General features: G+C 36.9%; 1 pseudogene across 1 annotated transcript; it reads right to left on the reverse strand.

Annotated features, from left to right (window-relative positions):
• Positions 1–17,414: 17,414 nt before the first annotated feature.
• Positions 17,415–17,854, reverse strand: LOC105739314 (annotated as a pseudogene). The gene has a single exon (XR_004026381.1). The product of XR_004026381.1 is annotated as a 40S ribosomal protein S27-like pseudogene (transcript).
• Positions 17,855–21,850: the final 3,996 nt, after the last annotated feature.

Below are 21,850 nucleotides of genomic sequence, written 5' to 3' on the forward strand. Positions count from 1 at the left end.
CTTCACATTTGTGTCTAGAGACTACCTCCCCTTTGAAGTATTCTCTGACTTTCAATTGTATCCAGTACTTTTTATATGCCCTTAACACTTTTCAAACAGTAATATAATTGCCTATTTTTCCCATTTTACCCTAGACTTCTTTTTTCTGATGTGCTTAAGTTCATCTATTGTGATTGTTGAATTTCCAGTGCATAAAATAGGGCCTCACACATAAGTCCTCAATAGAGAGTTTTAATGAGTACAAAGATATTCATCAAGGTTTGATTATGAAAAATAAAAACTTGATACTTAATCAAAATGCCTAAATATGGAAATGGGTAAGTAAATTTTGACACATCTATAATGCAGAAAACTTTTCTTTCTCAAAACAAAAAAGGTTTTAAATTTTTTTTATAAATAGGAGCATAAAAATGATGAAATACTGAGTGAAAATCACAGATAAAATTTGCATTAACAATATGATGTCACGCTTGTAGATGATATATGATAGATAGATAGATAGATAGATAGATAGATAGATAGATAGATAGATAGATGACAGAGCAGGGAGAGAGAGATGACATATGGAGAAAACATACAAATACAATAACAGCATTTATATTTGTCTTATGTGTACTTTTGTTTGCATATTATAGTTTGAAGCATATTTCTGACTTTCTGTGATGAGTCAAGTAAAAAGAAATAGAAATGCAAAAGGTCACAGTGAATTCTGACTTTATCTTGGCCATCTCTGTAAACAAAGAAATCACATCTGCAGGTATAGAGCATCACAGCTGGATTCTTAGGACAGAGGCAATGCTTGAATAGCAGTGTTAGTGTCAGACACAAGTATCAAGGCAGGAATGGAAAGCAGGGAGTGAAGAGCAAGTGCAGAAAGTAGGGCTCAATGAATGACCACGGGGCTGTTGAAATTTCCTAGAATTGCTCCTAGTGTCATAAATAACAATCTGGCCTAGGAATCAGGGTGGGCCAGCAATGCTAAGGGGATAGTTCTAAACAGATTATTTTCCATGACCAAAGAGAAACCTGAGCTTTTAATTAAAAACTGAAGTAAACTTACATGATATAGATCAGATATGCATGGCCAGAACTAGGATAATTATTACCAAGCAAGCAATGGGCTCGCTGCCCAATACACAAAGAAGCCAATAGTGTGGCACTTACTTTTGAGAAAAGAAAGGCTTTATTGCAAGTTGGCTGGCAGTAAGACCAGAGACAATGCTCAAACCTGTCTCCCTAAGATGAGGCTGAGGTAAGTTTTATAAGCAGAGAATAACAAGGCATGACCTGATTGGATCTTGCAATGAGGTGCTGCTGGGAGGCATGATCTGACTGGATCATGCCATAGTGTGATGCCAAGACTCTATCTGATTGGAGTATGGCACATGCCTTAGGTGTTTGTTTCATAATTTAGTCCCAAGTGTTACAGACAGGCATGAGCGGGGCAGGAGAGGGCTCTCCCCACACCCACTGGGAATGTCGGGTGATGGCTCAGCAATGATCACATTGCCTCTCCAAAAGTGATAAATTGGCACCTGGCACCAGGGAGAGGCCATTTCCTAATGGTCCACACCTATTGCACTACAGTGTTCACTGAATGCAGGTGCCAGAGAGAAGCAACTTCCCAGGCATATGCATCAAAAGACAAAATGGCAGAGTATGACCTCCCAGTTACACTCCACCAGGAAAAGGAAGAAAGCCTCAGATGAGCATGCCTACAACTTCCTAAACACACTGCATGTGTTCACCTCCCAAGGGTAAGAGCACTGCACATGTGGGCAGCCCATCCTAAGGGAAGAATCCTGGGAAAGCGGCCAGCCTATGAAGTCCTAGGATCAAGGTTAAACAGTACGTTTGTCCTTCAAGTTGCCCACTTGGGTTTCTTCCAAGCATGCTTTCCTTTCTTTCCTGTTCTAAAGCCTTTTAAAATAAACTTCCACTCCTTCTCTGAAACGTGCCTCAGTCTCTTTTTCTGCCTAATGCTCCTCAGCCAAATTCTTTCTTCTGAGAAGGCAAGAATTGAGGTTGCTGCAGACCCATGCGAATTCACCGCGAGTAACTCGGTTACCTTTCACCAGTACACAAGCACTTTGTTTCTACCCAGGTTGCACTCTTGGTTCATCAGGCATGCTCAGGTTGCAAAACTTGCAACCCTGGGATTCGTGGCAACTGAAAAACAACTCACAACTTTATTTTACAAAGTTGAACTAAACTGGGCTCATTCTGCAGTTACGTAACTCTAATTTTTGGACATGACGATGAAGGTTAGACAGCTAGGCTTATTTCAATAAAACTCATGCTGGGCCCCCAATAGCTAGAGGAGATTATATCCCCACATAAGCTTATCCTCCTCAAAATGTGCCCAAGACAAGAGACTAGGGCAATAATTAAGGCATCAATTTTATATTTAAGAAGGGTGTGGAAGACAGAGACTGAAGAAGAAAAAGTGGTTTTATGACTCTTCTTGGGTAAAAAAATAATTCCAATATTCTTTAGTAGTTTTCAAAATGGCACTAAATAACAAATGTTCTCTTTGAAGAGAACAATTACCTAGTTAAATTAGAGTGTGTTTTCTTATGAGAGTTGCAATTAAAACTAGAGGGCAAGAGAAACTTGCCTTAGCCATTTGCCATCACCCTAGGGTTTGTTGATCAACTTTATGCTCCATTTATGTCTTCATAAACCATTCTGTGGAATTAAAAGTGTGTGGCTGACATGAATATTGCCCACTTTGCAAATGAAAAACAAGGAGCAAGAAAAACTTTACGCAAAAGCGTGAGACTATCATACAAAAATTCTTTACAATTATTATGTTTGCTTCCTCACAAAAGTGAGATTACTCTCTTGGTGGATGTCATAGAATTGAGGCTTTGAAACAGAGATGCCAAGCTGTAAATTACATTTCTGAATCAATTATGCCTCTATCAGAAAGGGTATAGATAACATGCAGAATTACCAGATGTGTAATTTTTTGTTACACTTGAACATTTGGTGCATTTAGAATGTCTGAGTGAGGGACTTGGGTTAATCTGTGAATTTCACGGATTCATCTGACAAAACAGTGGAAAAATGTGGGTAAGAATTATGACGACCTTACCTCAAAGAGACTTATCAGAACAAGGTCAACTCAGAAATTTGCCTGCATTTTTCTTAAAAAGAATGTAGATGGAAAACGATCATTGGAGGCTCTTGGTGTTCCACTGGCTAAATTCTCAAAAGAGTTGATTAAAGGAAATACTTGGTTTCAAATGGGTGATTGAGCAAAATACACTTCAGTGATGAGCCTCTCTTTTGACAGCTTTACACTGATTTTATTTTGTCACCTTCTTGGGAAGTCTAAGTGAGAAACTGTTGGACAGTTTATAATAACTACTCTTAGCATCCAAAGCTTAAACATTAAACAGTGGATACAGGAAAGGGCTGGAGTTTATCAAGCAGCCTCAGGCAGTGACCTTCCCATGAATATCACTTATTCCTGGGTCTATTACATCATAGAACTTTTTTTCCCCCTGTGGCAAGTTAAGCTTTTATTCTTCTTATTTGTAGGTGAGCATTTTGTTATTAAATTTAGAAGCTGCCAGTAATAGGACTAAGAGAAAAAAACGCCTCCCTATTTAAGAGAATATAATACCCACCTTTTCCTGAGAATTGCTGGGGATATGTAGGAGCCATTCTTTGTTACTGCACTAAAGGAAACCTGGCTCCCTCTGCAGAGTTAGGTAAATAATGTACAATCATATATATGCTTATTGGCTGTGCCTTGAGTTGACTTACCACTTTTAAAGCTTACAAAATTTTTTCTTATAGCACAACCTAATAGAATGAACAAGGAGTTTGGAATCAGCTGGAGTCTGACAGATGAATATATCTAAGATCACAGTATCAAAAATGCCCCAGCTGCAATTCCAACCCAGCTCATTTTTCTTTTCTATAAAATGGATATAATGGCTTCTCATGTCCAGTATGGTTTTTAACATTAAATTGGATAATACTTGCAAAATATTTAGCAGAGTTCTCTACCTATAATTAGTACTAGAAGATGTGGTTCTCAGTTTCATTTAGAGAAGTTTTTTTTTTTTCAATTCAGCATGCCTCTCCCCATATTTCTTTTTTTCTACCTACAATCACCTGTCTCCAAGGAGGACTCTAGAATAACAGTTAAGAGCTTAAACTCTGAGTTAGTTTGGGTTCAAATCCCAGTTCAGATAATTATCAGTTGCATGAATGCCAGCAAATTATGTAAATTTTTCTCTGCCTCTGTTTTCCCATCTGCTAAATGAGGACAATAATAGTAACCACCTCACAGAGGTGACGCTTTTCTTACCTAACTAGTGTTTTAACTGAGATACAACAAAAGCACTCAGAATACTGCCTGCCACATAAGTAAACACAATAAATACTTTTCTATTATGAATACTTTTAAATACCTGTTGAATCCATTCTCCCTCCTTGTGATAATTAATTTTACATGTCGACTTGCCTAAGCCTTTGAGTGCCGAGATATTTGGTCAAATGTTACTGTGGATGTGTCTACGCCGGTGTTTCTGGATAAGATTAGATTTGAATTGGTAGACTGAGTAAAGCAGACTGGCCTCCCTAATGTGGCTGGGTCCCATCCAATTACTTTAAAACTTGCATAGAACAAAAAGGCTGTGTGACATTAGGCTAGAACATTAGGCTTCTCCTGACCTCGGACTGGAATTTACACCATCAACTGTTCTGGTTCTCAGGCCTTCAGATTCAGACTGGAACTACATCACTGGTAATATGTGCAGCACCAGCTTTCTTGGGTGTCCAGCTTGCCGACTGTGAGTTTTGGGACTTGTCAGCCTCCATAATCATGTGAAGCAATTCTGTATAATAAAGATACTTAAATAGATTAGATAGACAGATAATGGATGGATGGATAGAGATAGATAGATAGACAGATGATAGATAGATAGATAGATAGATAGATAGATAGATAGATAGATAGATAGACAGACAGACAGATAATGGATGGATGGATAATAGATGGATGAATGGATGGATGAATAGATAGATATTCTCTATCTCTCTATATCTCTATATTTCTATTTATCTCTTATTGCTCCTGTTTCTCTGGAGAATCTTGATTAATGCATTCTTTTTTTGTTGTTTTTGCTTCAAACTTCCATGTGCATCAAACTCTGTAATATGTGAGAAACACATTTACCCCTTCTAGTTATAAGTGGTCATCACCAACACTTAAGTAATAGGATAAAAAGTACACCAGTGATTGGACCTCTGAGGAATATTGGCAGATGCCAAAGCTAAAGCATTTATCAAAAGAAACACCAGGTTTAAGTATCATAATGGGATTTGCCCCAATCGAATAAGGTCTGCATCCAAAGGCTGGCAGCAAGTTTTCCACAGAACCAAGCAAGAGAAACAAGAAGTAAAGAGAGAGGACAATCACGTGCATGTGTGTGAGTTCTTGGAGTGATGCTCCTGAAGGCCTTGAATCTCACCCCTGAAAAATACCTTTTATATCCTCATTTCCAGTTATTAGAAAATTAGCACCTGTTCATTTTTAGAAAGCCCCTAATAAGTCACCACTTGTGAGGCCCTAAAAGCACTGTTTTCTTTGTTCTGATGGAAAGAAGCAACAGAATTCAATGGATATCTCCTCAACAAGTACAGAACAGATGTCTCCCATGGTTTTGACCTTGCAGTCTCCACAAGAGTAAGCCATCTTAATGTTTTCCAAAAATATACTGAGGAAGAAGTTGTCAAATTAGAATTTGTTAATGCACTTGCTATCAAAGCTGATATATAAAGATGTGTCAGATCAAGAGTCAAAGTTTTACCCAAATCACAAAGATTCTGGAATATCCCATTGAGCATTTTGCATATGGTTACTCTCAGAATGAAGACTATTTTTCCCATTTAGAGTTATAATAGATAGTATTTTCTGCATTGAGGTATAGTTGTCACACCACATCACATTACACTATCATATACACATTGGAACATTCTTATTTGTTTAAAATACAATGTTTTGCTCCTATCTGAATGACAGCTTTCAGGCAATAGAAGAGAAAAACATTAAAATTTTAGAATTTACTCTTTAAAGCATATAGTCATTAAAATTGAGGCACAGAAAGAAAACTGATGGGGTCAAATCTTCTCTTATGCCAACAATAAAGTGTGAACAAATAAAAAGGAAAATTATAGGATTGTACAAGTAAAATACGTGATACAAGTTCAATACAAATCACAGAAATTTGAAGCAAGAGTGGGATAGCACAGGAAAAAGAATAAATTCATTTGTGATTTAATGCTTAATCAAATGTGGATCACTTGATTATGAAGACAAAAATGATTATTTGCACAACTTTTAATATATTTAAAGACAGGGCCCGTGGAGCGTGAGCAACACAAGCCTGTATTTAATTTCTGAGTTAGTTTATGTTTTTATTTATTTCAGCAGATAGATCACCTAAATTGATTATAACGAGAAAATGCAGAGATCATACCTTGGCTACTAGACTTAAATGCACCCATTTTTAAAAAGTTATAAAAAATATAGTTTGGGTAGTTTTAGAGCACTTTTTAAATGACTGACAAAAACTCAGTTTTTACCAAAAATCTCTGAATAATTGCGGAAGTGTTATTTAAAAGTGATTTTGATCATTGGTTTTGTTCTCCACACAGTTTCATGGGAAACAGAATAGAGAGAGAGAAAGATAGATGCAATCATCCCACATTGTCCATGGAGGACACCAAAATCTGCAGATGCTCAAGTCTCTGCTATAAAATGACATAGTATTTGCATATAACCCATTCACACCCCCCTGTATACTTTTAACCATCTGTAGATTACTTATAATACCTAATATAATGGAAATGCTATGAAAATTGCCTTATATTGTACTGTTTAGGGAATAATGACACGAGAAAATGTCTGTACACATTTAGCACAGATACAGTTTTTTCCCTCAAATATTTTAGATCCATAGTTTGTTGAATGCATGTATATGGAACCCACGGCTATGGAGGAACAGCTGTATGTAGTTTTGTATATAGGAACCAACTCCTGAAACATTACATCTAACCTGGTCTAGCTTTGATGGAGAACAGAAGTGAGGCAGCTATGTTCTAATTGAGGCAACGTTATGGGAGAGTTGGTTCCTGTGTTTGGCTGTTCATGCATTGCTATAAAGAAATACCTGAGGCTGGGTAATTTATAAGAAAAGACATTTAATTGGCTTACAGTTCTGCAAGCTTGGCAGGAAGCATAGTGGCAATGTCTGCTTGGCTTCTGGGGAGGCTTCAGGAAGCTTACAATTAGGGCAGAAGGCAATGTGAGAGCAGGCAGGTCACATGGAAACAGGTGCAAGAGGAGATGGGAGGTGCTACACACTTTTAAACAGCCAAATCTCACGAGAACTCAATCACTACTGGGAGGAGAGCATCAAAGGGATGGTGTTAAACCATTTATGAGAAACCAACCCCCATGAGCCAATCACCTCCTACCAGACCCCACCTCCAATACCGGGGATTACATTTCAACATGAGATTTGGGTGGAGCAAATATCCAAACTATATCAGTTCCCATGGATTTCTAAGTGAACAGATGTATCTAATCAAGAACAACAGGATTTATGTAACAAACCTGCACGTTGTGCACATGTACCCTAAAACTTAAAGTATAATAATTTAAAAAAAGAACAACAGCATTGAGTTTTAGGATATTTGCTGAATATTTAATATTAAGAACAACATTAATACCATATATTCTTATTTATATATTTTAATATCTTAATTTTTAAATTGTATATGCTATAATTTCTCCTATAATGTAGCAACATCATGAAACTAATTAAAATTCTGGCTGGCTTATTTATTATGTTAGTCCCATATTATGTACTTTATATTTAAGGAATAATTATAATTAGGCTAATAACAGGCTAGGAGTTTTAATAACAATTTATTTACAAGGTGTCACAAATGCCATACAGTGGGCTGTTTAATATGTACTCGTTCACCTACCATATTTTCTCCTAACAAAAATCCTATAAGATATAAAAGCTTTAAAAGAAGCTCTAGGCTCTTCTTGATCCCATTCCTCTTTCCTACATTTTAAAGAAGGATGCTGATCTGAACTGGTCAAACTCTAGAACAATTTAACACGTTACAGATTAAGAGGCTGGAGATTTCACAGCAGTGAAAATATCAAGCATACCCACTGAGTACTCTCTTTCAACACATGTGGCTAATTACAATGGGGATACTGAGAGCCACCTAAGTCAAGTTTAAACCACCACATTTTGAACTGTTTTTCCCCTTTCCTCTCTTGGGCCTGTTCATACTTGAGTGATAAGAGCTGTGGTATGTGTTTTAGCTATAGTGCGATATGGAGGTATAACTTGTCCAGGTAAAAAGAATCCTCCAAGGGAAGTTGAAATGTGTGATTGGGACTAAATCTCCAACCAGCAATAGTATATTTGTATGCCTTACTTGTGCCAGAAATCTGCAAGGAAGGAAGAATTTCTAGGAAGCTGTATTCCTAGAGATTTCTACCACTGTATCTCCAATTTCCTATCTCCAAGAAGACAGAATTCCTAGGATATTTTCCCTTCCTTCCTTTCCTGAATGAAAACAGCAGGCAAGAGTTATATATATATATATTTTTTAATTATATTTTACTTTAAGTTCCAGGATACATGTGCAGAACGTGCAGGTTTGTTACCTAGGTAAACACGGGCCATGGTGGTTTGCTGTACCTGTCAACCTGTCACCTAGGTATTAAGCCCCGCATGCATTAGCTATTTGTCCTGCTTCTCTCCCTCTCCTCCCCACTTGAGTTATATTCTTTACCTTCTTTACATTTGACTCATCTCTTGTTTTGATAGATGATATATAGGCCTTAAGAGAGGCCCCTGTCATTTTATTCATGATAGAATTATTTAAACAGTTGAGAAAACACACACTCACACTTATACAATCATGACACAGAAACTTTCTCATCCTTTGTTTATGTGGCTAAATTAGCCATTCAAATCAGTTTTCAAAGCATTCAGAAACACCTACACATAATTACACAAACTACTGCCAATACTAAGGAAAATGCCAAAGATCTTCTACTGAGATATTTTGTGCAAATAACAGAATGTCAACTCTGAAAATAATTTAGAGAAAAAATGAATTCAAGTAAAAAAAAACATATAACAACTTAAATGAGCAGTGACCAATTGATCATTTTACTCAGCAGCTGGTGAAAATTTTTGGATTTGTGAGGAGTTCATTATTATTTGACAGACAACTTGTTCCCCATTACTTATATACAATATTTGAGAAGATAAATTGTGCATATTGTCATCCTAAACGTACAAGGAATTTCTCTGTTCTTCACTCCATCCCTCAAATATTTCATTCCATTTATTTTTTTCCTTTCTTCTTTGATATTTTTTAACAAAGTGCAGTGGGATAACTTTTTTAGGCCAATTATTAGGTTGGCTGGTGCAAAAGTAATTGCATCAACATAATAGATCTGAGTTCAATTCCATGTGAGACACATATTAAATGTTTGACCCTGAGCAAATTTTTTAATTTCTCAAATTTCCTCATCTATACAATGGGGATGCTTACAAATGCTACTTTCAAATAAGTTTGTTGAGACAGTTAAATGAACAAATGTAATCTTAAGATGCTCAGCAAGTGCTGCTGGGTTCCTCCTGGACTTAAGCCTTCAAACAAGGCATGAAAAAGCTACAGAGATTTTTAGAGAATGCTTGCTATCTTTAAATAACTGAGTCTAGTAACAGGCTATATTCAAATAATTAACTTTTGTTACTTTCAAATATAATTATTGCCACCAAAATATGAAGATTGACTTAGGCTGCTCTTCAATCATGTCAGCCCCTTTTGGCACTGGGTTCTTTTTTGCCATTGGATTTTTTTTTTTTTTTTTGTCTGTACCCTAGAACAGAGACCACTGTTCTTGACTGGCACGTCCATGCTACCCTTGTCAATATTCACCATCCTAATACATAGTTCCTTGAGTATATGTTCTCTGTTAATTCAGAAATGTGGGAAGTTTAAAGGAATTAACTAAATGGTAATATTCATAAAGACAGAGATTGTGTTTTCTTATTTTATTGTTGGGAAATAATGGGTATTTCAATAAATTTGGGGTGCAAAACCAAATGTCTGCTTTGTTCTCAACACTCTACTAGAAGGTGACCATATGTTTTCTTGGTCAATCCTCCAAAACGCACTGATACTGAAATATAAAGACCAACTTACACAGAGTAAACTGAGGTTCAGAGATATTTATTTTGTGTGTGTGTTTTTCTTATTTGTATTAACAAACACATAGGGACAGAGATGTTTATTGATTTGTCAACATTTCATATATACTAAAAGATTGAGTGGGCACTCATTTCATATGTATATATGGTCCCAAAATTCCTGTGCTATCCACTTTAGCATCACCTCTTCCTACATGAGACTGAATTTATCACAAGATTTTAAAATGTATTAATAATGCATTAGTAAAATTTTTTATGAGCTTCTGTCAGAGAATAATGATAATGGGTTGGGCATCTCTACTTAGAAGATGAAGTAATTATAATAATAGAGAACATCTATAATAATAAACATCATCATCAATATTCTTAGCTTCTGTACAGTTCCTATAGCTTAACACAAACTTTACACATTTTTTCAGAAATATTTAAACCAGACCCAGCTCTTAAAAATTTTCCCTGTGTCACATGACTATTCTCTGTGATTCTGAAAGCCCTCCATAAGCAGTTCTTTATCCCCTAAAAAGTGCTGGCATTGTTGAGAAGGAAGGTACCTAGGCTGGACATCACTTGAGTTTTCTTTGAAACTGAAGAAGTAACTTTCTCTGAATTGTCCTCCTCAGTTTCACTCCCCTCTGACAGCCCAGTGACATGAGCTGCAGGGCAGCCCATGTGTTTCATTAAAGGCTGATAATAAGCAAGCTTGAAAATGGCAGCAGATATTGGTACCATTTACTTCTTCAACACTGGATTGAATAAAGTACTTCCTCAGCAAATTCATTTTATAATTTTATTTCTTTTCATACTTACAGATTTCAATGGAACCATAAAATTTTTTTTTTATATTTTAAGTTTTAGGGTACATGTGCACAACGTGCAGGTTTGTTACGTATGTATACATGTGCCATGTTGGTGTGCTGTACCCATTAACTCGTCATTTAGCATTAGGTATATCTCCTCATGCTATCCCTCCCCCCTCACCCCACCCCACAACAGGCCCCGGTGTGTGATGTTCCTCTTCCTGTGTCCATGTGTTCTCATTGTTCAATTCCCACCTATGAGTGAGAACACGCGGTGTTTGGTTTTTTGTCCTTGCGATAGTTTGCTGAGAATGATGGTTTCCAGCTTCATCCATGTCCCTACAAAGGACATGAACTCATCATTTTTTATGGCTGCATAGTATTCCATGGTGTATATGTGCCACATTTTCTTAATCCAGTCTATCATTGTTGGACATTTGGGTTGGAACCATAAAATATTAATTCTGGAAAATTTTTATGAAATGGATCTAGCCTTGCCTAGCCGTTTTGCAGATGAAGAATCTGAGATACAAGAACTGACTTTCCCAACAAAAAGGCAAGATTAAGTCAAGATTAATGGAAAAGTCAAGATTCAGAATAAAGTTTCCATCCTTCCTCCCTCCCTGCGTTTCTTCTGCAATAATTAGTTGAGTACCTGTCAAATCAATGTAGGATTAAAGGCAAGAAACTAATTCTTTTCTTATATATTTGCACGTTTTGGAGGTGTCAGGGAGTAGGGAGATGTGTGTCCCATTGTCCTTGTCACTAAAGATATAAAAGTTGACCCTCCAAGAATTCACTGTCTATTGGGAAAACAAAGTTGTAAATACATAATCTCACTCTCTTACTCACACACACACACACACACACACACACACACACACACACACACCAGTGATAGTATCACAATATTTTCAAGATAGCGTATTGCATTTAAGCTGAATCAGCTTGTTGGTGCTTTGTGTTTCTTAGTCTACAGCTTGTTTCTCTCTCCAGTTTGCTTCTTATCACCTTGTCAATTGCATACCTCCTAAGAGACCTGAGCAGGTGACATTGTAACCTAGAGCAGACCTTAGGGACCAGCTGCCTTAGCTGGGACTCTGACACTTTTCCTTCCATTAACCCTGACTGAGTACTAAAGACGGAACATTTTGGTTTACAATTCCCTAAACACCTCTTGAGTTCAGCTTGCCTCAAGTACAACCATATATCAGAATTACATTTATTCCAGTTTCAGTGCCCTATGTTCTGGTGAGTTCTAGGGGATTTCTGTTTCAATAACCAGACCCTATTCTTCAAAGCCACCATTTAAAATATTCAGAAAGTTCTGTTTGTTTTTTAAGTCAATGAAAGAGATTAGACAGAAATGGTTTTCCACTTTAGAAGAAGCTAGTCTGGAAACTGAACTGTAAATAGTACAATTGGTGAGTACAGAACTTTTGTAAGCTAGTCTGGAAAATGAATTGTAAATAGTACAACTGGTGAGTACAGAACTTTTGTTTAAGGGAAAGCTAATTTACCCATATCATTCAACATATATAGCTGATATGGGCCACTGACATACATTTTATATTTCGCAAATGGTTCAGGGGAGGAGATCATTTAAAAGTTTGACTAACATGGTCTTTCCTCCTCAAAATAAAAAACTCATAATACTAAAAAGTAGATTATTCAGAAGTTTCACCAACATGTTCTTTCCTTATCAAAATAACAAACTCGTAATACTGAAAAGTAAACAGAGAAAGATTTTAGAATGAGCAGGTACACACAAGGTTAAACTAGCCATTGGTCAATATTTTTAAAGAAGTAATGGACATGGTAAGACAATAATGATCAATCACAAAACTCATTAAATATACACAAAATATAATATATATATCACATAATACATACTATCTGATGCCATCCTCACATTCTGACTACTGTGCACACTTGGACCATTTATTTCTGTGAAGGATTAGATTCCATAAAGTTTTCATCATTGACATTGTAAGTTACATATAAGCTCTAGTTTCTGAAATGCTCAACATATGAAAAGGTTTATGCCACATCTAATGATATCCACTTACACCCAAAAATAAAGTTTTTTGGTTTAAATTATAAAAATGCTTTTATTTCTTGGCAGAAGAGAAACAAACAGAAAAACATAGGTGGTATTTCTAATTATAATGTGCTTTTTCCATGTACTAATCTTTTCATAATATTCTTCAATGAGAATAATTATCGTTGAAATGATTGGACTTTTTAGAAGAGTTGTGTTAGGTAATATGTAAAAAAAAAACCCTCAATAAGTATTTCTTCTGAGTCATTTAATCATTTATTCAGTACATATATATCTAGCAACCATTTTATTCCATTCACTATGGAACAGATAAGAATACCAAGGTAAGACATCCTCTCTTTGGAGCCAAAGATTGTAAAGGAGAGACAGGCATACAAACAAATAATTAAATGTTGTTACCTGAATAAAAATATTGGGACAGACAAACTAACATGAGATTACAAAAGAAAAAAACAAATGGCTCTGATTTGGGGAGAGTCTGGGAAGGTTGATGGAAGAGGTGACATTTGGAGACTAAACAGGAGTATCTCAGGGGCATGATGTAGGGGAGGACATGCAGAGGCAGATGCAATGTGGGGAGATGGGGATCGCAGTAGATTTAATGATCCACAAGGTGCCTAATTATGAGTGAAAGGGGAAGTAGAAGTGGAGGAGTGAAGGGATAAAGCTAATGCCATTTCTACTTTTACACACCAGTCAGTACCTATTGCATATCTGAAGGTCTTCAGGGAAAACAACCATCCTTAAAAATTAAAATTAAACTGTTACTACGTATGGTACCCATGATTGCCACTGCCAAACTGGAAAAGATTTCCAGATTTTCCTTCTCCTTATCTGCATTATAATTTTTCTTCTCCTGTCGTTCCCCTCTCCCAACAGAAGCCCCCACATCCCTTCCACAGTACTTGGTATGCAGATGGAAGGCTGAATGATGAAAAATTATTCAAACAGCATACCACAAGCTAACTATTTCAAGTGTATCTATTGACTGAAGAGATTTGCATTATGAACTAAGTCATTGCAACAAGACAATGGTAAATAGCAGCCAAAACAAAGAAATAGATCATTTAAATAAAGGAAAAGAGCTAACACCAACGTGTATCCATTTCTCCTCAGTTGAAATTTACCCTAGAGGAACTAATATGAAAATATTACTTTCATTGTTTAAAAGAAATCCAGTGGAATGAAATGCTAATTTTGTATCTCCAATAGTGAATTGGATGAATGAGAAACGCATTCAACTGCAATATACCCAGTTTTTGCTGTATACACATCGTAAAGTTCTACAGATGTAAAAATTAACGCTGGGCACGGTGGCTCACGCCTGTAATCTCAGCACTTTGGGAGGTCAAGGCGGGTGGATCACGAGGTCAGGAATTCGAGACTAGTCTGGCCAACATGGTGAAACCCCATCTCTACTAAGAATACAAAAATTAGCTAGGCACGGTGGCACATGCCTGTAATCCCAGCTACTCAGGAGGTTAAGGCAGGAGAATCGCTTGAACCTGGGAGACAGAGGTTGCAGCAAGCTGAGATGGCGCCACTGCACTCCAGCCTGGGCGACAGAGCAAGACTCCGTCTGGAAAAAAAAAAAATTAACAAGGCATAGTCATTGCACTCAAGGATGTAACAATTGATTAAGGGAGAAGGACACAAACAAGTAGCTGCAATGCAAAGTGGTAACATGTACAAAGGATGGCTACACAAAATATCATGGGAGAATGGAAGAGAAAGAAATGGTCCTACCATGTTCAGTTGATATTTGGGGGATAGTTAATGATAAAAACTTAAAAGGTGATATTCAAGCCAGAAGATTACTAAGTAGAAATGTTGATGGGGGCACTGCAGATGACCTGCAGAAAGAGTGGCCTCTCAGAAACAGAAAATAATGTAGAAAGTCTCAAGAACAGGAAATAATATGATCATAGCAATTATTTTATACAGAGAAGGAAAAGAGGTATCAGTGGGGTGTAATGGAAAGAAGTTGGGTTATAGTAGACCAGTAATCAGAGTTTACGCTGAAAAAATTGAATGGAACCAGTTTATAAAGAGCCTGCTTGCCACCCTGTGAAAACTGCATTATATCAGGTAGCTAAGGAGAATGCTTTAAATTGTCAGACGTGCTTTTGAAGAAGAGAAAAGTCAGGGCAGACAGATGAAGGGATTTTAGTTATGAAACACCTGGGAAGATCCTATTTAGTAATTCAGGGTGGGAGATGATGTAACCCAAATCAGGATTTATATTGACTGGGGTAATTTTTTTATCACTTAATCAAAAGATAACAACTATAGAACATTTAATAATGATACGGTGCTAAGCCTTCCTCCTAGCCTAAAGCACTTTTTTAACATAGAAACAGTAAGGAACTCTATGAGAACAGAGATCTTGCTTTCAGGAATTGCAGGAATTCCACTATACCCTCAAGACCTTGAAGATTGCCTGGCAAATCACAAGTGTTTAATAGTATCTGGTAAATAAGTCAAGGGAGGGATGGATGGATGGACGGATGGATGGATGGATGGATGGATGGATGGATGGATGGATGGAATTTTATTTGGCTTCTGACTTACATCAGGTTGGCTAGGAACTAGACTTTAAGGTGGAGATTCAAGTGCAGGAGGTATATTAGAAAGCAGTTAGAGGAACAAGGACTGGACAGAGGGAGAAGATAACCCATAGAGAAGCCCCAGCCAACTCTAGGGGGATCTCTGCATGGCTTCTCTGGAGTTATACTGTTTCTTTTGTACCCTAATCAACTAGTCATTGGATAAGGGCCAACCATTTGGCTAAAGGAAATTCCTAGAGAGGCTCAGCTCTGAGCTGTTAGCAGCCAACCCTCCCAGAAGCTGGAGAAATACATGCCTCATGTTTAATGGGAAAGTGCATTTCATGGTTCCTGGCACATTGCAAGCATTCACTAAATGATTAAATCTTGGTGTTATTAAGTTCTTGAATTACAAGAGGGATTTCCTATTTTCTCCAAATTAGTCTCCAATAAGTTATTTCTGGAAAGTAAACTTTCCAAGTTTCAATTATCTGTAGTTCAAAGTTTTGAGGGGCCAGGGAATCAGACTTTCCTCTATACAGTCAAATGCAGAATATCTTCTAAAGAGTGAACATGAAATAAGTATAAATGAATGGTAACAGAGAAAGGGTTAATTCCCTGGATAAGCATGGCCGTCCTCTTCACGCATGGCCAGGGAGCAAGAAGATGTATGTCCGCACTCCCAGTCTGACTTTGGAGATAAAGAACACTGACCAGACCTGTGAGTTCAGAAAAGTTGCTTCATCTCTCAGAACCTAAGTTTATTCACTGATGGTAAGACCTTCCTCGGAAGATTGACTTGAGAGAAGAGTTTATGACAGAGCATCCCCAAGTTAAGAGCTAAGCAAACTGTCATGGGGCACTGAATATTTAAGGGTTTCAAATTCCAAATGACAGCTTCCTTTATTTGTTCTTTGTCTCTAGTTTCCAAGAGACCTGGTCCCAGTTCTAGTACTCAACTACTCTTCCCACTAAGTTATACGGGTTTATACCCCTAGTGGTTCAAAACCAAACAAACAAAATATCATGAAATCTCTTTACCTTGTAATAAAGAGGAAGGGTTTTTCAATTCAACAAAAAAAGATATAAATATTGTATACATTTATTACCTAGAGTGAAATAATGTACCATTTTATTGGTGTTGCCATGTCAACTTTCTTGGATCCTAACTTTGTGCACTGTCACAAAGTCATACTAATATTAGTGCAGCGCCTAAGGACAGAAGTTACGGCATCAGACAACCAACATTCAAAACCTAGCTCTGCCACATTGCTAGCTATGCGATGAATTAGTTAAGACCCTTAAGCCTCAGTTACTTTTTTTGCAAAACATGCATGAATCATAGAATCTAATTCATAAGATTATGTGATGAAGAAGTAAGATAATGCATGTAAAGTCCTTAGTGCAGCGCCTAGTGTTGAATAACTCTTCTTAGTAACAGCAGCCATCATTTTTTGACCACTGTATGAGTCTGTTAAGGCTGCCATGCAGAATACCCCGAACTGGGTGGCTTAAACAATAGAAATTCACTGTCTCACAGTTCTGAAGGCTACAAGTCCAAGATCCAAGCGTCAGTAGGTTTGGATTCTGCTGAAGCCTCTCTCCTTGGCTTGCAGATGGCTCCCTTCTCACTGTGTCCTCACATGGACCTTCTTCCTTTTGTGCACATCCATACTAGAAGCAAGACCCACCCTACCTACCTCATTTTAACTTAATTGCCTCTGTAAAGATGATATTTCTTTCTTTCTTTTTGCCCATAACCAAAACTTTATTGAAAGCCTGACATCAAAATAGGAGATCACTGTTGTATACCTTACAAAACCAAATGTAATTACATTATCTTGGTAGATTAATTCAAATTATGGAACTTATGATAAGGCTTTCTGTAAGATAACACGAATTCAGGAAGCTGTGTGGATCATTAGTGTTGCTTTCCTCTAAATGAATACCCTTCTGTGAGGCTGGCCTTTCCTCCTGTAGGCTGACACAACACTGTTAAACAACCTACACAAAGAACCACTCTCTGAGCATGGCTGAAAACCGTGGTAATCTTGTAGCAACCTGGACGTTTTACATGCATGTAGTAAGAATGTGGACTTTGCACTAGCCATTTCTTTTTATGTTTTTCTTTTCCTCTTCCAAGGACAGAGGTAGTAAATCTCTAGCCAAAGTCATCCTGTATCAAGTCGAGCCCTTCTAGACCTCTCAGCCAACACCGTTAGCGAGCTGCATGCGATCTGCGCCCAGCATCCAATATTTCCAACTACGGTTACATTGTGAGATACTATGGGTTGGGACTTCAACATATGGATTTTGTGGGGGACACAGTTCCACCCATAACAACCACTCACCATTTGTTATCTATTATGTATCAGGTGTAATGCCAGAACCACTTTCTTCTGGATGTGCCCCAAGTGTGTTCTTAGCATTACCTCATAAATTGTTTTACTCTTTAACTCAACTCCTGCTCAACAAACAGTTTGCCTTGTTGTTATTTTTTCAACATAGAAATAGGCTTTTATTCTAATCATCTTATATATAAAATGTATATTCATTGTAAAATGCTCAGACAATATAAACATCCGTAAAGATAAAAAGAAGCCTATGTATAACCCCACTACAAAGAAACAACTGCAGTTTTGATATTTGTAGATGGCCAGATATTTTTTCTTTTTCTTTTCTCACATAAACAGACTTACTGTTTCTCAAAGGTGGAATTATACTCTGCTTCTGCCCGTAATTTACATTTAAAATATTTTGGACATCATTTATGTCAAAAAGCATAAATCTACATCACAAATTTAATACTAAATAATATTTTACAGTAACTGTTTTCCAACGTTAACTTGTTCACAACTTTTTTGCTATTACAAAAAAAGCAGTTCAATGAACATCCCTGTTGAAGCATCTTTGCCCTGATCATTTCTTTCATACACTTTTCAAAATAAAAGCATTTAAAAAAAACTTAGATTGGTTGATACGTATTTCAAGATTGCCCTCCAGAAAGATGTTCCAATTACGCTCCTTTTAAGTGCTAACCAGTTAATATAATTGCCAGGAAACGTGCTGATTTTGCATCAACCCTCTTCTACCCCCTGCCTCCCCCAAGCCATAACTATTCCTTGAGAAGCCATATCATACTAATTGAACCAATATAACATGGCCCTTTCCCCTCAGAGGGACAAGGCTAAAACAGATTTATGCAATTTGCAAGTAACACATGGAAACATATATCCAAGTGCTAAATTGCATGTAGTACAGATGCTAAGCACCCTGGGAGGCTCGGCTTCTTTCCTTCTGCTTTTAGTCCCCACACAGGGTTGAAATGAAACACATCCATGTGCAGTAATGTGTCTAATGTGTTTTTCTAAAAGAATACTTAATCTTCTGGTTCAGCTTTAGAGAAACTAAAGCAAAAACAGCCTCACAACCCGCTTCTCCACCTTCACTTGCTACCATTCTTACTCACTAAACTCCAGCCATGCTGATTTTCTTTATGTTTCTCCAGCACCAAGCTCATGCCTGATCAAGAGCCCTTCTACTTGTTGCTCCCTCTGCTTCAAATGCTCTTCCCCAATGTCATCCCCAATGGCTTCCTCTCCCTATTCACGTCTCAGTGTCATTCATCTCACTCATGACATCCTCAGAAAGGTCTTCACTGACAGCCCAATTAATAGCACCTTCACCTTACCCCTTTAACTTCCTACTGCATTGCTCTTTCCTTCTTAGTATATACCATGGGTAAGAATTGTCTCATTTATTTTGTGCTTATTTCATATTGGCCTATACACACTAGAATGTAAGTTCTATGGGGACAGTAACTTGGCTGATTCACCCATCACTATATAGAATACAATACTCCTGTCTGGCATGAACCATATTTCATAGACTTAAAATAAATTTTTTCACATTTAAACATCAAGGTATATGTCTTATGCTTAGTATCATTTAGATAGTAATTAATGCATAATTGACATTGCCTACACATGCACAAACTTGGTCATCATTACTGACGTTGTCATCTCTTCAATGGAGTCCGTATACGGTTGAAACTACACATGTAGAGTTTAATTGCCATATAAAATACCCTTGAAATTGATTATATAAAATATCTTTGATTTTGATGATTGAGCACTGAATTTAAAGGTTGGACACCTAGAAAGTCATAGACACATAATACCAGAAACAGAACATAAGTTTAACATTAGTCAGGCTAAAAATTGACAAATGGGATCTAATTAAACTAAAGAGCTTCTGCACAGCAAAAGAAACTACCATCAGAGTGAACAGGCAACCTACAAAATGGGAGAAAATTTTTGCAACCTACTCATCTGACAAAGGGCTAATATCCAGAATCTACAATGAACTCAAACAAATGTACAAGAAAAAAACAAACAACCCCATCAAAAAGTGGGCAAAGGACATGAACAGAAACTTCTCAAAAGAAGACATTTATGCAGCCAAAAAACACATGAAAAAATGCTCATCATCACTGGCCATCAGAGAAATGCAAATCAAAACCACAATGAGATACTATCTCACACCAGTTAGAATGGCCATCATTAAAAAGTCAGGAAACAACAGGTGCTGGAGAGGATGTGGAGAAATAGGAACACTTTTACACTGTTGGTGGGACTGTAAACTAGTTCAACCATTGTGGAAGTCAGTGTGGCGATTCCTCAGGGATCTAGAACTAGAAATACCATTTGACCCAGCCATCCCATTACTGGGTATATACCCAAAGGACTATAAATCATGCTGCTATAAAGACACATGCACACGTATGTTTATTGTGGCACTATTCACAATAGCAAAGACTTGGAACCAACCCAAATGTCCAACAAAGATAGACTGGATTAAGAAAATGTGGCACATATACACCATGGAATACTATGCAGCCATAAAAAATGATGAGTTCGTGTCCTTTGTAGGGACATGGATGAAACTGGAAAACATCATTCTCAGTAAACTTTCGCAAGGACAAAAAACCAAACACCGCATGTTCTCACTCATAGGTGGGAATTGAACAATGAGAACTCATGGACACAGGAAGGGGAACATCACACTCCGGGGACTGTTGTGGGTTGGGGGGAGGGGGAGGGACAGCATTAGGAGATATACCTAATGCTAAATGACGAGTTAATGGGTGCAGCAAACCAACAGGGCACATGGATACATAGGTAACAAACCTGCACATTGTGCACATGTACCCTAAAACCTAAAGTATAAAAATAAAAAAAATAAAAACAAAACATTAGTCAGGCTAATACTTGTAGGAAGAGGAATGATCACATCTCCATATTACCTTGTAAAAAAAAAGAAGTGCATTATGGAGCATATGAAATGAAGACATATTCAAGTAGATTACGCTGTGTTACATTTTGTTACATTTTGCACGTATCTTTCCATGTATCTTGCTAAGATACATGCAAAAGCTTTGTCCATTATGTGCCAAGCAAAAGATTTTTAAAATCCTAAACATATATGTACCTGATAACAGAGGTTAACAATAGATGAAGGAAAAAAAAAGAAATAGGACTGCAAGTAGAAGTAGACAACCACAGATATAGCCAGCCATAATTGACAGAAAAAGTAGACAGAATATCATTAAGGATGGAAGACTTGAAAATTATAAACAAATGACTTGACCTAATTGACATTTTTAGGACACTCCTCCCAACAACAGCAAACTACACGTTTTTTTCAAGTGCATATGAAACATTTACAAAGACAGATTCTACTCTGGGTCATAACATAAGTCTCAATAAATGTGAAAGAATTCAGGTCAGATAAAGTATGTTCTCTGAACACAATGAAATTAAAATAAAATAAACAACAGAAATATCTCTGGAAAAATCTAAAAATATATAGAAATAAAATAACATCCTCATAAATAACCCATGTCAAAGAAGAAACTAATATAAAAATTATAAATTGTTTTAATTAAATGAAAATAAAAACACAGCACATCAAACTTTGAGGAATGCTTCTAAAGCAGTAATTAGGACAAAATTTATAGCACTGAAGACCTACTTCAAAAATAAAGAGCAGAAGGAGTAGAAGAAGGAAGCCTCAAATGAATTATCTTAGCATCTATTTTGAGAAATGAGAACAGCAAATTAAACTCAAACGTAGAAGAAGAAATAATGAAGATGAAAGTGGAAGTAAATG

This window comes from Nomascus leucogenys, chromosome 2 (assembly GCF_006542625.1).
Source record: "Nomascus leucogenys isolate Asia chromosome 2, Asia_NLE_v1, whole genome shotgun sequence".
Lineage (NCBI taxonomy): Eukaryota > Metazoa > Chordata > Mammalia > Primates > Hylobatidae > Nomascus > Nomascus leucogenys.